The sequence below is a fragment of the Polypterus senegalus genome, chromosome 14 (genome assembly GCF_016835505.1).
Source record: "Polypterus senegalus isolate Bchr_013 chromosome 14, ASM1683550v1, whole genome shotgun sequence".
In the NCBI taxonomy this organism is placed as follows: Eukaryota; Metazoa; Chordata; class Cladistia; order Polypteriformes; family Polypteridae; genus Polypterus; species Polypterus senegalus.
This window is the reverse complement of record NC_053167.1, coordinates 131,272,856-131,292,185: the sequence shown is the minus strand read 5'-3', so window position 1 is coordinate 131,292,185 and position 19,330 is coordinate 131,272,856.

Genomic DNA, 19,330 nt, shown 5'->3' with positions numbered 1-19,330 from the left:
ATTCTTAATAGTAATGCATTGTATGTATATACTGTAGCACCTTTCCTATGCTGTTTTATCATTATATTTGGTAATACAAAGCACTCTTTGATGAGTGTTCTATAAGATAAAAAATTAATAATAAAAAAAAAAACAAAAAACCTTCATACCATAAAAGTCGCAGTTGTATGAATATCAACATTAGAAATAGCATAAGAAACTCAAGAGGAGAAGCCGAAGGAAGTGCTGGTGCGGTCCTGGGCTATTAAAAATACGACTGGTGTGGCAACTGCAAAAACAAATGAGTGGGATTATTCCACATTGTTACTCCTTAACGACATTTCACCCCCCTGGTTTTCCAGGCAAAGTGCACAATTTGGGAGTCGACACAAAGGCTTATTCAACTTGAAACATCTTGTATTAAATGTTTGTCAGCAAAAAAGCAGCCGCCTGATCTCGGTGACCCCTTTGATCTCCTGGCTTTAAAAGGTGGTCTCCGCAGCTTAGCACGAGACACAGTCGACATTGTTTGCAAGTTAGTTTATATGGGGGGAAAAAAAATGCAAACCTCGAGGGCTTCCTTGAAGCTCTGCAAGCTGGCCTCCCTGTCCGATGGGAGAGCCGTGGCAATACCAATGTAACGGAGAGGTCAGGCCACGGAGGATTCTGTCATCCATGCTGGGCCCTCCGTCGATCAGAAAATGCAAATGGGATGCAGTGGGCTAATATCTGAGCAGACCCCAAGCTTGAGAACGGAGCAGTGCAAAAGAAAAAAGTCACAGCCGTTGGCAACTGACCCCGGAAAGCAACTTGGAGGCTCTTAGCGCACAGCAGAACATTAATGCAGGTTCAGAGGAATCCCAGGGTGGAGGCCAACACTCTGAGCTAGGCTATATAGTTGATATATATATATATATATATATATATATATATATATATATATATATATATATATATATATATATATATATATATATATATATATATATATATAGCTGGTGAATCTTTCTTTAACATACTTAGTAGTTTGTGTTTTATATAGTGTCTTTTGTAGGGAATGAGATTGATAATGTGTTTGTCACATGGGATTATGTTTTATTTTGTGTAAATCACAATAAGCTTTTCAAGTGATCTCTCCTTTATATAGATGGATAGAATTTTATTTGTACCCAGGCAGAATATAGCGCCTTTCAAACTGAATCGTTTCATAAATTGCTTAGTCTGATCCAAAAATTACCTCCACTATGTGCTTCATATACTGCCTTTTATAAACAGTTCAGTTACAAAGTGCTTTATAATCCGTTTCTCTTTTATGTAGCACCTTTCATAGTGAAATACATCACAAATTGCTTAGCCTGATGAAAATGTAACCATTAATATGTGTTTTATATAGCACTTTTTATTATTTGTCCAATTCCGAAGATGTTTGCAGTCAGTGTCTCCTTTATAGCACTGTTCATAGTGTATCATATCATAAATTGCTCAATGTGATCATAAACTGACCATCGAAAGATGTGTTACGTAGTACTTTTTATCAGCTGTCTAACTGCAGAGACTTTTATGATCAGTTTTTCATTTATGTAGTACCCATTTCTTAGCCTGAGTAAAAAGTCAACATGAAAATGTTTTATATAGCCCCTTTTATAAGTAATCTAATGATAAATAAGTTTACTGTCAGTTTCTCTTTTATATAGCACCTTTCATGGTGAATCATACATTGCTTAGCCTGACTAAAGACTCACCGTGAAAATGTTGTATATAGCACTATTGATCAGAAGTCCAATTGCAAAGAAGTCTACAGAGAGGATCTCCTTTATATAACACGATTCACAGTGAATTATGTCATACATCACATAGCCGGACTAGATAAAAAGGTTTTGTATAGTACCTTTCATAAGAAGTCCCATTACAAAGATGTTTACAATCTGTTTCTCCCTTATGTAGCATCTAATACAGTGAATCGTGATAATTTGCTTAGCCTGATGAAAATGTTAACCATTAATATGCGTTTTACATGCCGCCTTTTATCAATGTTCATTTAAAAAGAACTTTACAGTCAGTTTTTACTTTATATAGCATTGTTTATATTGTATCATATCATAAACTGCTTAGCCCGATCAAAAAAATCACAGTGAAAATGTATTCTATATAGCGCCTTATATAAGCATTCCAGTGGACCAGCTCTTCACCCTTAGCAGAGTCCTGGAGGGTGCATGGGAGTTTGCCCGACCAGTCTACATGTGTTTTGTGGACTTGGAAAAGGCATTCGACCGTGTCCTCGGGGAATCCTGTTGGGGGTGCTCCGGGAGTATGGGGTACCGGACCCCCTAATAAGAGCTGTTCGGTCTCTGTACAACCGGTGTCAGAGCCTGGTCCGCATTGCAGGCAGCCCGTTTCCAGTGAGAGTTGGACTCCGCCAGGGCTGCCCTTTGTCACCGATTCTGTTCATAACTTTTATAGACAGAATTTCTAGGCGCAGCCTGGGTATTGAAGGGGTCCGGTTTGGTGGACTCAGGATTGGGTCTCTGCTTTTTACAGATGATGTTGTCTTGTTTGCTTCATCAGGCCGTGATCTTCAGCTCTCTCTGGATCGGTTCGCAGCTGAGTGTGAAGCGGCTGGGATGAGAATCAGCACCTCCAAATCCGAGAGCATGGTCCTCAGCCGGAAAAGGGTGGAGTGCCCTGTCAGGGTAGGGGGAGAGATCCTGCCCCAAGTGGAGGAGTTCAAGTATCTCGGGGTCTTGTTCACGAGTGAGGGAAGAATGGAGTGTGAGATCGACAGGCGGATCGGTGCGGCATCTGCAGTGATGCGGGCTCTGCATCGGTCTGTCGTGGTGAAAAAGGAGCTGAGCCGTAAGGCAAAGCTCTCAATTTACCAGTCGATCTACGCTCCTACCCTCACCTATGGTCATGAGCTATGGGTAGTGACCGAAAGAACGAGATCGCGAATACAAGCGGCTGAAATGAGTTTCCTCTGCAGGGTGTCTGGGCTTTCCCTTAAAGATAGGGTGAGAAGCTCAGTCATCCGGGAGGGGCTCAGAGTAGAGCCGCTGCTCCTCCGCATCGAGAGGAGTCAGATGAGGTGGCTCGGGCATCTGATCAGGATTCCTCCTGGACGCCTCCCTGGTGAGGTGTTCCGGGCACGTCCAACCAGGTGGAGGCCCCGGGGAAGACCCAGGACACGCTGGAGGGACTATGTCTCCCGGCTGGCCTGGGAACGCCTTGGGATTCTCCTGGAAGAGCTGGAAGAAGTGGCCGGGAGAGGGAAGTCTGGGCCTCCCTGCTTAAGCTGCTGCCCCCGCGACCCGACCTCGGATAAGCGGAAGAGGATGAATGGATGGATGGATGGATGGATAAGCATTTCAATTGCAAAGAGTTTTACAATGTTTCTGTTTTATATAGCACCTTTCATAGTGAATTATATCATAAATTGCTTGGCTTGATCAAAATGTTACTATCATTATATGTTTTATTTAACACCTTTTATGAACCACTTCAGTTACAAAGAACTTTACAATTAGCCTCCATTTTCAGAGGGAATCGCGTCACGAAGAATTTGACAATTACATTCTACTTTATCAAGTGCCACTCTCAGTCAACAACACTCCAAAGATCGTCAGCTTCTGACTTTTATAGTGAATTTCTTAGTAAATCATAGTATGTTTCAAAATATTTATGAGATGCCTCTCACAGCTAGCACTGTTACACAATCATTGACTATCTGGGGTTTTAAACAATACCTTTCATGGTGAGTTGTCAGAAAGGGACCAAAGCCAAATGGCTTCTTAATTGTTCTTCATCAGGTAGAGCTATTTTTTATGTAGTGCCTTTCAAAGTTTTTGGCAATTACATTATGTTTTATATGGTACCAGTCTCAAAGAACTTTACAATCAGTGTCCTCTTGATTATGGTGCCTTTAATACATCTATATATATATACTAATAAAAGGCAAAGCCCTCACTGACTCACTCACTCACTCATCACTAATTCTCCAACTTCCCGTGGAGGTAGAAGGCTGAAATTTGGCAGGCTCATTCCTTACAGCTTACTTACAAAAGTTAGGCAGGTTTCATTTCGAAATTCTACGCATAACGGTCATAACTTGAACGTACTTAGGTACATATATATATATACGGCCATAGCCTGCAGCTCGGTCGCCATGTGAGGCAGAGTTGCGTCCCTCATCATCACGCCTCCCACGTAATTGAGTGCCTGCCCATATAAGGCCGTCCGTCGGCAGCAATCCAATAGACAGGCTGCTGCTAAATATTCGCAGGTGAAGGACTGTGCTTATGCAAACGAAGATGAGATGGTCAGGGATAGAATAGTGTTTGGCACAAACTCAGCGAAAGTGTGAGAGAAATGTTTAAGTGCCGGGTCTGAGCTAACATTACATAAAGCAGTGGACATCGCAAGATCGCACGAGATAGCACAAGCACAGCTGAGAACCTTCGATACATGTACTCCGAGCGGCTCACGTGAACTGACTGTGAATGCAGTACGCAGACAACAAGCAAGAGTTCCAAAGAGCGCTGAACAAAAAACGCATTACACAATTGAGAAGGCAGCAAAAGAATATGAAGCGAGTGACGCATACAAGCATATTCATAAGTGCAGCTACTGCGGAAACAAAGCACGGTGTAAACCTAAAGTTTAAATTAAGTTCATAGACAGGCTGCCGCTGGCGTTTGTCATGCCTACAACGAATACGATATTCGCGAGATACAATTTTAATGAGAAGATGCATTGCCGGGTCTGAGCTCACATTAAATAAGATTGCACGAGATAGCACAAGCACAGCTGAGAACCTTCGATGCATGTACTCTGAGCGGCTTACGTGAACTGACTTTGCAGGACTGGGAAAGGTAAACCCGTGCATGCAGTGTGTGATGTCTCAGATAAAGAGGAAGACGAGCTGTTTATTGATGCAGTAAGTAAGGAACAACCCTCTGAATCTGAACATATATATACAGTATAGTGTCTATGTGTGTAGTGCTTAGCCTAAATGAAAAGTGACTTTCCAAAGGTGTTTTATAAAGTGTGGTTCATAAAACAGTCCCACTTTATGATCAAATTATTTTAGATAGCAGATTTCACAGTAAACAACACTTATAATCAATGAGTACATTATTTGTATCCATCCATCCATTATCCAACCCGCTATATCTTAACTACAGGGTCACGGGGGTCTGCTGGAGCCAATCCCAGCCAACACAGGGCGCAAGGCAGGTCTTTTACAGTAAATCACAGAGTGGTTTACATTCCAACTATTATTTTATGTGGCACCGGATCTATTCTGTCTATGCCTTTTTATACTAAATATGATTTAATTTTCCGCTTGATAATGAAATTGTATTTATGCAACACCTATGAAAGGATGGGTTCTCCAGATAACTTCACTCTGAATTTCATAAGGAAACGAGTGGAGCAGAAATATTAAAACACAAACCGTTCCCTTCACTCCATCTGATGTCATACCCAGAACACCTAACTGAAAGTGTGGAGAAATTCATCAGCATTTTTATGATGCTGCACGCAAAATAACAAAAAGGGTGTAAGGCTTCCAATAAAACATACAAAGCAGGCCAGGACTGCCACTAGTCTGTCTCGAAACGGCCTTAGCCTAAAACTCAATATTCAGGCTTTGGCCCACACAAATAGTCTAAAAGACCTAAAATGGTTCTTTGTGTGAAGAAAAACTTTCTGTCCTTAATAAGTTTCCATCTGTGTTGTTGTTGAAATTATTTCAAAGTAACAGTTGAGATCCACTGTACTAATTCCTTTCATAATTTTAAACACTTCATTCATGTCTCCTCTTAATCTTCATTTGCTTATACTGGAAAAGTTCAACTCTCTCTTCATAGCTCACACATCTCAGTCCTGAATAAGCCATGTTGCTCTCCACTGGATATTCTCTAGTGCTGCTATGTCTTTTTTGCAATATGGAGGGCAAAACCGATTGAAGTACCCCAGGTAAGGCCTTACTAGTGTGTTATATTCCTCAAGTATGACCTCCTTTGACTTGTACTCTACAGATCAGGTTGCTTTTTAACCAGGAGATCCATCCTATTAGCCTTCTTCTGGATGTTGATAGTGACCAGCCCACTGTGACTCCAAGGTCCTTCTCATAAACAGTACTTTCATATTTCAAGCCACCCATTGTGTATTCAGATCTCACATTTTTACTTCTTACATGTAATACTTTACAATTACATTAAATTTTATCTTCCACAAATCTGCCCAAGCCAGTATGTTGTCCAAGTCCCTCTGTAATTATTCCAGATTCCAGATTATCTGCCGGTCCACCTATCTTGGTATCACCTGGAAACTTAACCAGCCTGATATTTTTATTCCAATGCTGATCATTTATATATATATATATATATATATATATATATATATATATATATATATATATATATATATATATATATATATATATATATATATATAATATATATATATATAATATATTAAAAATAGCAGTGGCCACAGCACTGGCCCCTTCTGGACATCACTCTTAACATAAACCAATTCTGATAAGGTTTCTTACACCCTAACACTTTTTTGTGTTTGAGCTAATTTTGTACCCATCTGAACTCCCAGTTCTTTTACTTTTATGATTAGCCTTTCAAGTAGGACCTTATGAAAAGCATTCTGAAAATCAACATAATCTCATATGCCCTGCTCTTATCATATCCTTTTGTTTTTTCCTCATAGAATTCCATCATGTTGGTAAAACACAATCTCCCCCTTCTGAACCCACGCTGACTGTTTAGTAAAACTCCTCTTCTTGCCATATGTTGCTCTATCTTTCCCTTAATAATTCCTTCTATTAATTTACCTGTGATGAGTGTTAAGCTTGCTGGCCTCTTAGTTACTTGGATTTGCACAGTCACCCTTTTTATACAGTAGCATAACATTTTGTATTGTCCCATCCTTAGGAATTTCCCAGTTTGCAGTGACGTTTGAGATATACTGTATGCGTCGAGGTATTGTACTGTATATACAGTAGACCCTCGTGAAGTCGCAGTTCAGAGTTTGCAGCCTCAGTTGTTTTTATTTATATAGCACATATTCATACAAAAAAAATGTAGCTCAAAGTGCTTTACAAAATGAATAGAGAAATAGAAGACACAATAAAAAATAAACATAAGTCAACATTAATTAACATAGAATAAGAGTAAGGTCCGATGGCCAGGGTGGACAGAAAAAACAAAAAAAAACTCCAAAGGCTGGAGAAAAAAATATTTTTATATAAAAAATATAAAAATATTTTTTGTGGATTTTTTCTTAGAACCTAATTAATAATTGTTAGCGGAAACCGCAAATATCCGCCACAATTTTTTTATGGCTTTTTTCGTGGCAATACTGTACTGTAGAGAGAACACAAAGCAATCGTAGTGGAAAACGCATCTTCGGATGGTGAAAGTAGCCAAACCTGAGAGCGTTATTTAGTTCTCCTTGCTGCTGATTGGCTGCAGCCCTGTGACGCATCTCCGGCAGATGTAGCCCAGCATTCCCACATTATAACTGTTTGTCGCGTGTAGCTATCTCTGTTTCGTTGAGTTTTCTTGTGTTTTTCGTTTTGTTCTTCTTAAAGCCCTAAGATGCCGCCCAAATGCCCTGCAGCTTCTAAGGCTTCTGGCAATGAACCTAGACGCCATAAGAAGTTTAAGACACTCCAGGAGAAGGTTGAACTACTGGATTTGCTCCGGGAACTAAAAAGTTATGCCGCAGTAGCCACCCGAGGAGCTGTAAATCCTCTGCTTTGCTGTGTAGTCATTATCTTCATTACATACTTTCATTGTACTGCACAGCTAATTCATCATCATCATCATCATCATCTTCAATCAAAATCATTCATAATTGGTGAGTACCTGTACATTTTACTGTATTTTTATTAAATTAAATTATTACGTATTTACCCTACTTATACCAAAGAAAACGTATTTTACATTCTAGCACTTCGGGAGACATAGAAGTACAGTACGGTATAGTAGACAGTTTAGTTTTACATTCTTTTTTTTAGGGTAATGTATTAAGCTGAGTTTGAAATGAAATTGAAGTGTTTTGGGGGCTTATTTAGGGTTTAAACTATAAAAATAGGCATTTTTTGACTAAACATCCATAATTTGCGGTTTTTCACAATTTGCGGGTGCTCTAGGAACGTAACCACCGAAAATTTCAGGGGTCGTCTGTATACTCACTAAATTTCTTAAGCACTCTTTGATAAATATAATCTGGCCCAGTTGATTTGTTCGATTTTAGCCTGTTTAACCTGAACAGCACTTCTCTCTCTACAATTTCCAAGTCATGCAGTACCTCCTTAGCAGTCCCTGTTAGAGTTTTTCGTCTTTTCCACCTTATATGACTGCTTTTTGCTTTGTAGTTTCTTTTTAGTCTCCTTGTTGTGGAGTTTTATTTAATTTCTTACTGCTTCTAAATATTTGGATTAACCTGGCCCGCATTATATGTAAAATGTTTTTAAAACTGTTCTACTGCTCCTTGACTGTCTCCACACTTAACAGTTTATCCCTTTTAGACATTGTCACATCTGCTCAAGCAGTACCCTAAGCTTGCTCACCTAACGCCCACCGAGGGTCGATAGGTGCAACAGTAAAAGAGAATAAGACAAAACAGAAACACAGATTCTCATCTCTCTTTCTTCTTAACACTAATGACATGGCTGCTGATTCCCAACTTCGTATGAACATGTGACATGCATTGGAGTGACAGAGTCTGTCACAGTCATTCAGGTGTGGATGATTTATGTGTCCACCGGGACAAGCAGCCAGCAGTCTCGAGGGGCTTGGCCAAGTGGCACAGACAGGATGTGATGAGGAACTGATGGACTTGTCACTCCTCCAATCAGATCACAGGTTGGGCACCTCGAGTGCCAGCTGACAGCCCAGAGGGCATCAAATGCCAAAGCTACTTTCTCCTTCAAGGCCCATGCTTTAGTGCTCAGTGCCCAGTGCCCGTCTTACAGTTGATTTGTTTATTTTTTGTTGTCACTTTCTGTAATCCAAAATCAATGAGAACTCGAAATGGTGTCAACAGCTGGGGAAAAATCAGATATTTAAAATGAGATCCAAATTACATCATGGAAACATCTGGGTTTCAGTCACTCAACCATTGAGACAGAAAGCTTAATATGGAATCTTTTATATCCCTCAAGGTTTTCTGTTTCTTTGAGAATTATCAGAGTACCAACAGGGGTTTTTTGGCTTTCTGTGCTTTGTATAACAATGGGGTTGGAGCGTGACTGGATCTAACCATCAGAGTGACTGCGATGCACATTCAGGGGTCCCTGCTCGCAAATGGGCCTTTGCATATGAGTAACGAAAAGCCTAATCTTGCACACACCTCACGATTATAAACATATCCAATCAGACCTGAATATCAAGCTTTTAAAAGACAAATAGGAGTCCTAAGTAGTTGATCAGGTCAGGGCACAATCAGAGCCGGTGTCTAATAAGTCACTTTAATGAGATGCTACATTTGATGTGTAGCAAGCTGCTAAAGAGAAAAAGTCCAAATAGTATTTTAAAACGAGGGCCCAGTGGAGAAACATTCAAAAGGGATTGAAGCCAAAGATGATGTGTGGGTAAAAATGACCTGAATTCATTAAAAACCAAACAAAAATGACGATTTGTACAAGCCATAAAAACAGCAGCTAGAACTAATCAGACCAACATTACAGATAGTAAGGCTAATATCACTACTTTTAGCAGCAAAATGCAGACCAGTTGTGGAATAATAAGATATACCTGTATATAATAATGTGGAATCCTGCCTGGAGATAAGTCACTATACAATAGAGCAGGGGAACATTAGACTCAATTAGGATTTGCCTCACTGAAGTAAGAGGGAACTAACATTAATGGGATACTAATAAATGGAAACCAATAGCCAGTGTAATGAATGACATACTGTACATGGGCTAGCTTCCCAGGCCATAACGGAGCAGATATTCTTACTTGGCTGGGAGGCCAGTTCAGTGGAAGGACTGGGGGAGATAATGACTGCTGAATATTTTCTCCCCCATTATGCTAGATGGTAGCATCCATGGATTAGGATTCCAACATGGAAACCCACAGGGCATGCTGGGACCTGTAGTCCCATCAATCAATCAATCAATCAATCAATCAACATTTATTTATATAGCACATATTCATACAAAAAAATGTAGCTCAAAGTGCTTTACAAAATGAATAGAAAAATAGAAGACACAATAAAAAATAAACATAAGTCAACATTAATTAACATAGAATAAGAGTAAGGTCCGATGGCCAGGGTGGACAGAAAAACCAAAAAAACTCCAAAGGCTGGAGAAAAAAATAAAATCTGTAGGGGTTCCAGACCACGAGACCGCCCAGTCCCCTCTGGGCAATCTACCTAACATAAGTCAAACAGTCCTCTTTGTATTCAGGGTTTTCATGGAAGGACCTGATGATGATGGTCACGTAGACTTCTGGCTTTCAGTCCATCAATGTTGGTGCATCATGTGGGGCAGACCTGTTGGGTTCTGTGGAAGTCACTGGGGGGAGCTGACAGGATTCACAATCTCAACATTCAAGGACTTCCGTTTGACTTGGAAGTGCTTCCAGCAGGCTGTGCCCTAGAACAGAACTGCTTCTGGGTTATAAATAAAATGGAGGCGCTCGATCTTATCCTGGCAAGTTGGAGTCAGGAGAGGAGCTGATGAGAAAGTAGGACAACTCGCTCGCCAACCCTTGGCTCTGCCGCTTGCGCATGGGGAAGCGGATGTACAATTTAAACAGATTATTTTCATGGGAATTGTTACGTATGCATAATAGAACTAACTATTTTACATTACAGCGAGTAACTAACCATAGTAAAAAATAGTAAAATGTAATAAATTGAATGAAAATTATGTTTCATGTTGCATTAGAGGTATTTGTTGCGTTACAAGTTTTCGTTCTGTTTGGCTTTGAAATTAACACGCAAATACTTTTTAAACTTATACTTTTACTGTAAAACCATTTAAAACAATATTTGGAATTAAACTTTTTGTCAGTCTCGCATTGAATTTTGATTCCGTGTTTGGACTTATATCGTGACAACGCAACGTATAACTGCCCGTGAGTGAATATCATTTCTTTCTCTCTAATAAATAAACCGACTTTTTCGAATGTTTGTCCCTGTGATTTGTTAATTGTCATTGCAAAAGCTATTCTAACAGGAAACTGTAAATGTTTTAATGGCATATCAAGATCTTCTTTGGTGTCTAATGTTATCCGCAGTACTACATTACCTTTCTTGTCGCCTGTTAAAATTGTACATGCCAGAATTGTTCGACCAATTTTGAATACAACTAATCTTGTCGTATTGCATAGCCCGTCACTCAGACATAAATTACAAAATTAACAATACAATACAACCTTCTTTCAACAGTAATTCTGCCAGTGGAAGACCGTACAGTTTTAACGGTTGTAGATATTCTTCGGAATATTGTAAGTTGATGTTTTCGTCTTCTGCACCATCACCACCAACTGTTTCAGCAGAGTCTATTGATACGCATTGTGATATTTGGCCGGCTTATCATCCCAGCCAATACCCCCAGGCCGCCAGATGGAGCCCTCCCTGCAGTATGGAGGTGCCCTGAAGACCAGCAGGGAATCATGGACGATGTAGTTTTTATTCTCAGCCCTGCTGGATACCTCAGGAGCCGCAAGAGGGTGCTGCAGGGAGGACCGAGGACTCATTTGTGCCCTATGACCCGGAAGCTCGTCATAGGAAGAGCGACGGACTTCCGGGGTGAAGAAAAGAACTTTTACCTGACCCGGAAGTGATTGAGGATCACATGGACTGGGGATTGAGAACACTTCCGGGTCAGGGATTATAAAAGGACTGTGGGAGCTCCCAGACGGTGAGCTGAGCTGGGTGGAAGGGTGGCAACGCGTCTGGGAGCTGGAGGATTGCTTACTGTGATTTATTATTGTAAATTTATTGGAGTGTAGTGGTGGAGAGTGTGCTTTGTGCACGGTGGCATAAAAATAAAGTCAACTTGAGGACTTTTACCTGGTGTCTGGAGTCGTGGACAGGGGTTCAAGGGAGCGAGAGCACCCCCTATCTACCACAGCATTTAACCATGCCGTGTAACCGATCTACAATTTTCGCGTTAATTTGTTTGACTTCATTGTTTCTCAGTGCTATGATTGCCCGTATACTCATTTCTTCTGTTGATAACCATTCGGGATGAAATTCTTCAATTGGATTTGGACATAATACGTCTTCTTTTATTGGGAACTTAAAGTGAAGAAAACGTAAAAATGTATAAGAGCTGAGAGCGCAGGAACCGTATGTGACAAAAGCATTTACACGAATGAGAGGTGAGAGGACTGTGGGCATGGGCCGATAACCGGAAATGATTGATTGGAAGGCGGGACCCCCTCTACCAACTTGAAAAAATCTCTTGGCAATGATCTCGTCTCATCTCAAGATTTTCTTTTATAAAAGAGAGACATAAAAAGCCAAAAACAAATAACAATAATAACAAACAAACAATATAGCCACTTTGTATAAGGGTTAAAAATCTTAAGACTTAGTTTTAAGAGACGAATGCTGAGGTTGGGAGTCCCAGATGCGGGGAGCCATGACCCAGAATAATCTGTCACCCCAGGAACGATGTTTGGTGTGTGAGACTATTAGGAGCCCCGGACCAGAGGACCTGAAGACACATGGACACTCTAGCATTCACTTTAGGGTTTTTTGTGGTTATGATTCTTATATTTAGTTAGGTTTGATCTCCCTGATGACTTTTGTTGTTGTTGTTTGCTATTTTGATGCATTTCAGTTGCCATTGTAAAATTGCTGGCATTTTTATCATTTGTTGATCATGTAACGCTTCACGTCATCAGAGGCCTGTCCACCATTTAATTATGATGGTGACTGGTTAAAAGATGAGCCAATTGTTCACTTCCTGCAGATAACAGAACCCTTTTTTGTAAGCACTTTTCCCTTGATCTTCATTTACTTAAAATCATTATGGTTTTGACTTCTGAAATATACATTTTTGACTTCTACTTTTGATTCTTGTTTTGCTTTTAACGCTTAATGTGTTTGATCTTCCGGTTTTGGCCTTTGCCTTTTTAATGGACATCTGTCTCCTGGTTCACTCAAAAACTCCTTCTCAGTTCACTGACATAACATAAAGCAGACGAGAACCTTCACTAGCCAGGCTCACCCCAGACCAGTTTGCTACTAACTGCCTGACCAGGCCCAAAATGGGGAAACTGGATTTTAAAGTTCAAAACACTCTTTAATGTTCCAGATCATCAAAAATGTCTTGCTAGAGAGAGAAGCCATAAAAACTCTGAGATGAGGACTGCAGAGTCTATATTAAGTGAAAATATTTATTCAAGAAAAAAGATATAACAAAGCTGCTCAGAAGAGCATCATTACCCGTCTTTCACACGCGTTTAGAACAGTCAGAAATCCCTATGTAAACTTCCAAAATCAGCCTTTGCTCTTTTTTTTTTGGCTCTCAAACTTAACAACCCAAAGATAATGGCAATTCTATTCCAGTCTCGGCAGCAGCTAGTGTTTGGTAGACCAAGCCCTGTGTAGCTTTTGAGGCTTTTTCCTGATCTTGGTTTGCATAAATTATAGAAGCCACAAGCTTGAGACTGTTGTAATAGAGTGACGCAAACATGACAAAAAAGGGTCCAAAGTTTGCTAAAAGTTCTTAGAAAACAGACCAGGACCTTAAGAGATGGCCTATTTATGGCTTCACCCTTGACAGCCAAACCCCCAGCTATTACCAGCAGGCTTGGGCCTATACAAAATGGGGTTTTGCTTTAAAAAGTTGAAAACATTACAAACTAGCCATCCCCTGCGGCTCCGCCTGCGTGGTAGTGAAACGGGACAGTGAGGAGGGCCGTGCCGGCTCCCCACTCCTGATGTCACACTTCTCCCTCCCCTCTGCCAGCAGCCTTTGTCTCAGATTAGCGCGAATATATCACTCCTGCTTGCGAACTATGATTCTTAGTGCGATGAGAGAAGTCGCAAAATCAACTGGAATGTTGAAGCAAATTAGAGAAAAAATAACCAATCTAAATCCGTTAAGTAGTCCTCTAATTCGCTAGCTAAGCGGAGGTAAAGTACACACCCCGAGTGAGGAGGGCCTCCCCGCTGTGTCTCTCTCAGATTCGTGCAAATAAATCGGTACTGCAAGCAAACTATGATACTTAGCATGATGAGAGAGGTCACAGAATCTACTAGAATGTTCAAGCAAATTCTAGAAAAAAAACAATCTAAATCCGTTAAATAGTTCTCTAGCGGACAGACATACAGACAGACAGACATTGTTTTTTATATATAGATATATAGAGAGAGAGAAGTGATAAGGTTCCTTGCACCATAACTCTTTGCTTCCTATGTTTGTGCTAATTTTGCACCCATCTACACACTACACCTTGAATTCACAGTTCTTTTCATTAAATTACTAGCTTCTCGTGGTGCACTTTATGAAAAGCCATCTGAAAATCAAGATAGATAATGCCTTATACACCTCCCTGATTATATCACATGTCCCTTCCTTATAAAATTCCTGCATATACAGTAAGTAAAATACAACCTCACTGTCTGAACCCATCTTGACTATCCCCTAACAATTCCTGTTCTTGCTGTGTTTTGTTCAATCTTCAGTCAGTCAGTCAGTCAGTCATTATCCTTCCATCCATCTATTATCCAACCTGCTATATCCGAACACAGGGTCATGGGGGGTCTGCTGGAGCCAATCCCAGCCAGCACAGGGCGCAAGGCAGGAAACAAACTCCGGGCAGGGCGCCAACCCACCGCAGTCTGTTCAATCTTGTCCTTAATAATTCATTCCATTGATTATTCTGTGGTGCATGTTGAGCTCACTGGCCTGTATTTACTCTGAATCCTCCCGATCGCCCATTTTATATAATGGAATAATATTTTCTATTTTCTAGTCTTTAGGAATTTCCTCAGTGTGTAGGAACTTTCTTGAAATAGGAGTCAAGAGTTTACATATGTATTGAGTAACCTCCTTAAGCATTCTTTGATAAATATTATCTGGTCCTGGTGATTTGTTTGACTTCAGCGTATTTAATCTGAGCAGCACTTCTCCCTCTACAATTTCTAAATCACTCGGAATATCCTTAGTAGTCCCTGTTACTGCTGGAAGACCTCAGAAAAATGGATCTTTAGAACATTTGCTATTTCACTGTCTCTATTCTTTAATCCCCCCTTACTGTTTCTAATACTCTTCACCTCTTCCTTGACTGTTCTTTCTACTACTAAAATATTGAAATACTCCATTACGGTCACCTTTTACCTTTTCTGCAAGTCTTTCTAACTGACTTTTAGTTTCCCTAATATGCTAATGCCCCAGAAATATGTAATAATGCCCTGAAAGAGAGAGGATATCTGTAAACCTCTGACATGTTGAAACAATTGTTAGGGATTTCTTTTAAATAATTGTTCAGAATTCACTCTACAAAAAACACATTTTTTTATGTAAGTGAGCAACTACTGTTTATTGATTAGAAACTGTCATCCTAGAAGTAAGCAAATCTAATAATTTATGAGTCAATAAGTCTTTTATAAAGCAACAACCATTTCTCAATAAACAAGGGTCATCCTTTGGGTGAAAAACTACCATTTACCGGAAAGACGTTGCTGTCAAATAAGTGAGACAGAGCTGTTATTGGGCAAATATGATTCTATTAGTGAGAAACTACTATTTATCAATGAGAAATGGTTGTCCAACATGTGAGAGCACTGTGAAATCGATAAGGAAGGACCTGCTTATCACAAAGTACAGTTGTGTTCTACCAAGTACTGTTAATTGATGAATGTCTATAACTGAGTGAGTAATTAGAAATGTCATCATATCAATCAGGATGTGACATCATATAATGTGGCATTGGATCAGTAAATATTATATCATCAGTGAGTAACTAATGTTGATTGATAAGAAGTGTTGTCTTATTAAAGAGAAGGGATCATTTATCGATTGGGACTTTTTTCCTCTGAGTGAGTGAGTACCATTCCCCAATAAGCAAGTGTCATCCCTTTGGTGACCAAGTGACATTTATTGATGAGAAATTGTTGTCCTATAAGTGAGCAAGTCCTCTTCATCTATCAGTGTGTTATTACTTAATGTTACTCGATAAGACTATCCTGCGGTGGGTTGGCACCCTGCCCAGGATTGGTTCCTGCCTTGTGCCCTGTGTTGGCTGGGTTTGGCTCCAGCAGATCCCCGTGACCCTGTATTCGGATTCAGCGGGTTAGAAAATGGATGGATGGGTGGATAAGACTATCAAAGAGCAAGGACCATTTATCGATAAGCAAGGGTCATCCTTTTGGTGTGCAAGTAACATTTACCAGTAAGACATTGCTGTCAAATAAGCGAGCTAGAGCAGTTAATCAATGAATGAGTATCATTCTGTTACTGAGCAACTACCATTTATCAATGAGAAATTGTTGTCCAATATGTGAGCACACACTCAATCAATAAAGAAGGGCTTGCTTATCATTCAGTAAGTACTGTGGCTGAGAAGTTCCTGTTCTATCAAGTACTGTTAATCGAAAAAGGAGTGCCTACCTCTTGATGAGCAAGTCCTGTTAATTGATAAAAAGTGTTATTTTATCAATAAGCAAGTATCATCTTTTGATGAAAAAGTACCTTTTATTGAGTGATAGGAAACTGTTCTGTAAGTGAGCAGGTGCTCTTGACCTGTCAATGCTTATGTGTTTACTGTTGGTCAATAAGACTATCAAAGAGCAAGGATCATTTATTGATAAGCAAGGGTCATCCTTTAAGTGAACAAGTACCATTTACTAATAAGACATTGCTGCCAGAGCTGTAGATCAATGAGCAAGTATCATTATATTATTGAGAAACCATCATTTATCAATGGGAAATTGTTATCTAATATATTCTATGAAGTACTGTTAATCAATAAACAAGTGTCTACCTCTCAGTGAGCGAGTCCTGTTAATCAATAAGAAGTGTTATTTTATCAGTGAGCGGGGAACATTTGTCGATGAGCGTCTGCTGTCCTGGTAGTGTGCAAGTACTGTTAGTCAATGAGAAAGCAACTGCTGTTTATCAATAGGCTGGCTGGCACTGTTCAATCACTGACTGTTACATTTGTGGAAACTTTACAAATTTTTTACCATTGAAATACATTTTTTCTAGCACATTTTTAGCATGAGGGATTGTAATTGTATGTTTTTTTTCATGCTATATTCTTTTTCTGTGAAGTCCTTTGTTGGTAACGATATTTTTTTTTTGTATTCACTGTGACGTCATTTTGTTTTCCAGTGGATGTTATCATTTTACTAAGCCACTGCCATGTAATGAGGTTCTGTTACTGGAGGGTGTGGCACCAGAAGTCAGTGTCGTGGGCAACAGTTTGTCCAAGATTCGGGATTAACTCTCAAAAGTAAGCTATGGTGAATTGTAGTCACTCAAACTCAAAGACTCTTTGGTTACTGAATTCTAGATTTTTGCCGAAAGATGAATGAGTCCTTCCGATATGTGAACATTGCTTATTGTGTAGATGTCAGTCATCTCCTGTTCCTTCACTTCTGCCTGAGTGGCCTGCTAGATTTCATCTTATGGGAGTGCACTGACTAAAGACTGTTAATAGATGAGTGAGTCTCTTCCTGTCACTGAGCAAGAAATGTTAATCAGTAAACAGGTTTTGTCCTATCAGTGTACAGATAGCAATAATTAATAAACATGTGCCTCCCTATGGCTGAGTGAGGGCTGTTAATTATAAATTGTTATCATAATAATAAGAAGAAGAAGCAACTGAACAAGTGAAACTAAGCAATAAATACGCACTTATCTATGAGTGAATGAGTGAGGCCTGTTAATTAATGAGGTGTTGTGTTATCACAGTTGTGTTGTATGTGAAATGATTGGTTTCGGCAGGTTACCTAATAATTAAAATAATAAACAAGTACAATTAGTTAAAAAAAGAAAATTAATAAAAGTAATTTTCTATTAGTGAAAAGTAGGGGCTGTTAATGAGATATTATTATTATCATACCAGTATTGTATATATTATTATTATTATTATTCTTTTTTATTTTTATTATTAGTTAACAGCTACAAATAATAAATAAGTTGTAAGGACTTTTAATTAATGAAACATTGCTATTATCATACCAGTATTTTATGTATATATTATTTTTAGGGCAGCACGGTGGCGCTGCTGCCACGCAGTTAGGAGACCCGGGTTCGCTTCCCAGGTCCTCCCTGCGTGGAGTTTGCATGTTCTCCCCGTGTCTGCGTGGGTTTCCTCCCAAAGACATGCAGGTGAGGTGCATTGGCAATTCTAAATTGTGCGTGTGTGTGCCCTGCAGTGGGCAGGCACCCTGCCCAGGGTTTGTTTCCTGCCTTGCGCCCTGTGTTGGCGCCCCGTGACGCAGTAGTTAGGATATAGCGGGTTGCATAATGATGGATGGATATTATTTATTTTTTTTTTTTTTTGTTATTTTTATTATTAACAACTTTGCTTCTTTCCTGAAGAAGGGGCCTGAGTTGTCTCGAGAGCTTGCATATTGTAATCTTTTAGTTGGCCAATCAAAGTGTCATTTTGCTTGACCTCTCGCTACATTCATGATGGCTAACACCCTAGTGCTACAACTACAAATAATAAATAAGTTGTAAAGGCGTTAATTAATGAGACATTGTATGATCATACCAGTATTATATGTATTATTATTTTTTATTATTACTATATTAGTATTAGTGAAAAGGGGCTGTTAATTAACAAGATTTCATAATCAATATTGTGTTGTATGTGTAATTTGTTTTGGTAACTATTAATAAAAGTAATAATAATAATTAGTGAACAAGTACAAGTAATCCGTTAAAAAAACAATTAACAAGTACTCTTCTATGAGTAAATAAGGTCTGTTAATTAAAAAGACGTTCTCATCTTATCAGTATTGTATGTATTTTTTAAAAATATTTTTATTGAGCAACAACAAATAATAAATACGTACTACTATGAGTGAATAAGGGCTGTTATTTAACCATGTGTTCTCTATCACTGTTGTGTCATATGTGTAATGATTTATTTTGTTAAGTTATATATCATTGCTAATAATTAGTGAACACGTGCAAACCTGTGAGTGCATAAGAGCTGTTAGTTACTGTGAGTTGTAGCTATCATATCACTATTTCTATGACTACATGATTTGGCAAGGTACGTAATAATAATAATCATAATAAAAAAAAAAACAGTAACATGATTCCAAGAGCCAGATGTGGATACCCATTAAACCAATTCATGCCTCAAAGGTGAAGGCCTGAAGTCGAGGCGGCACATCAAGA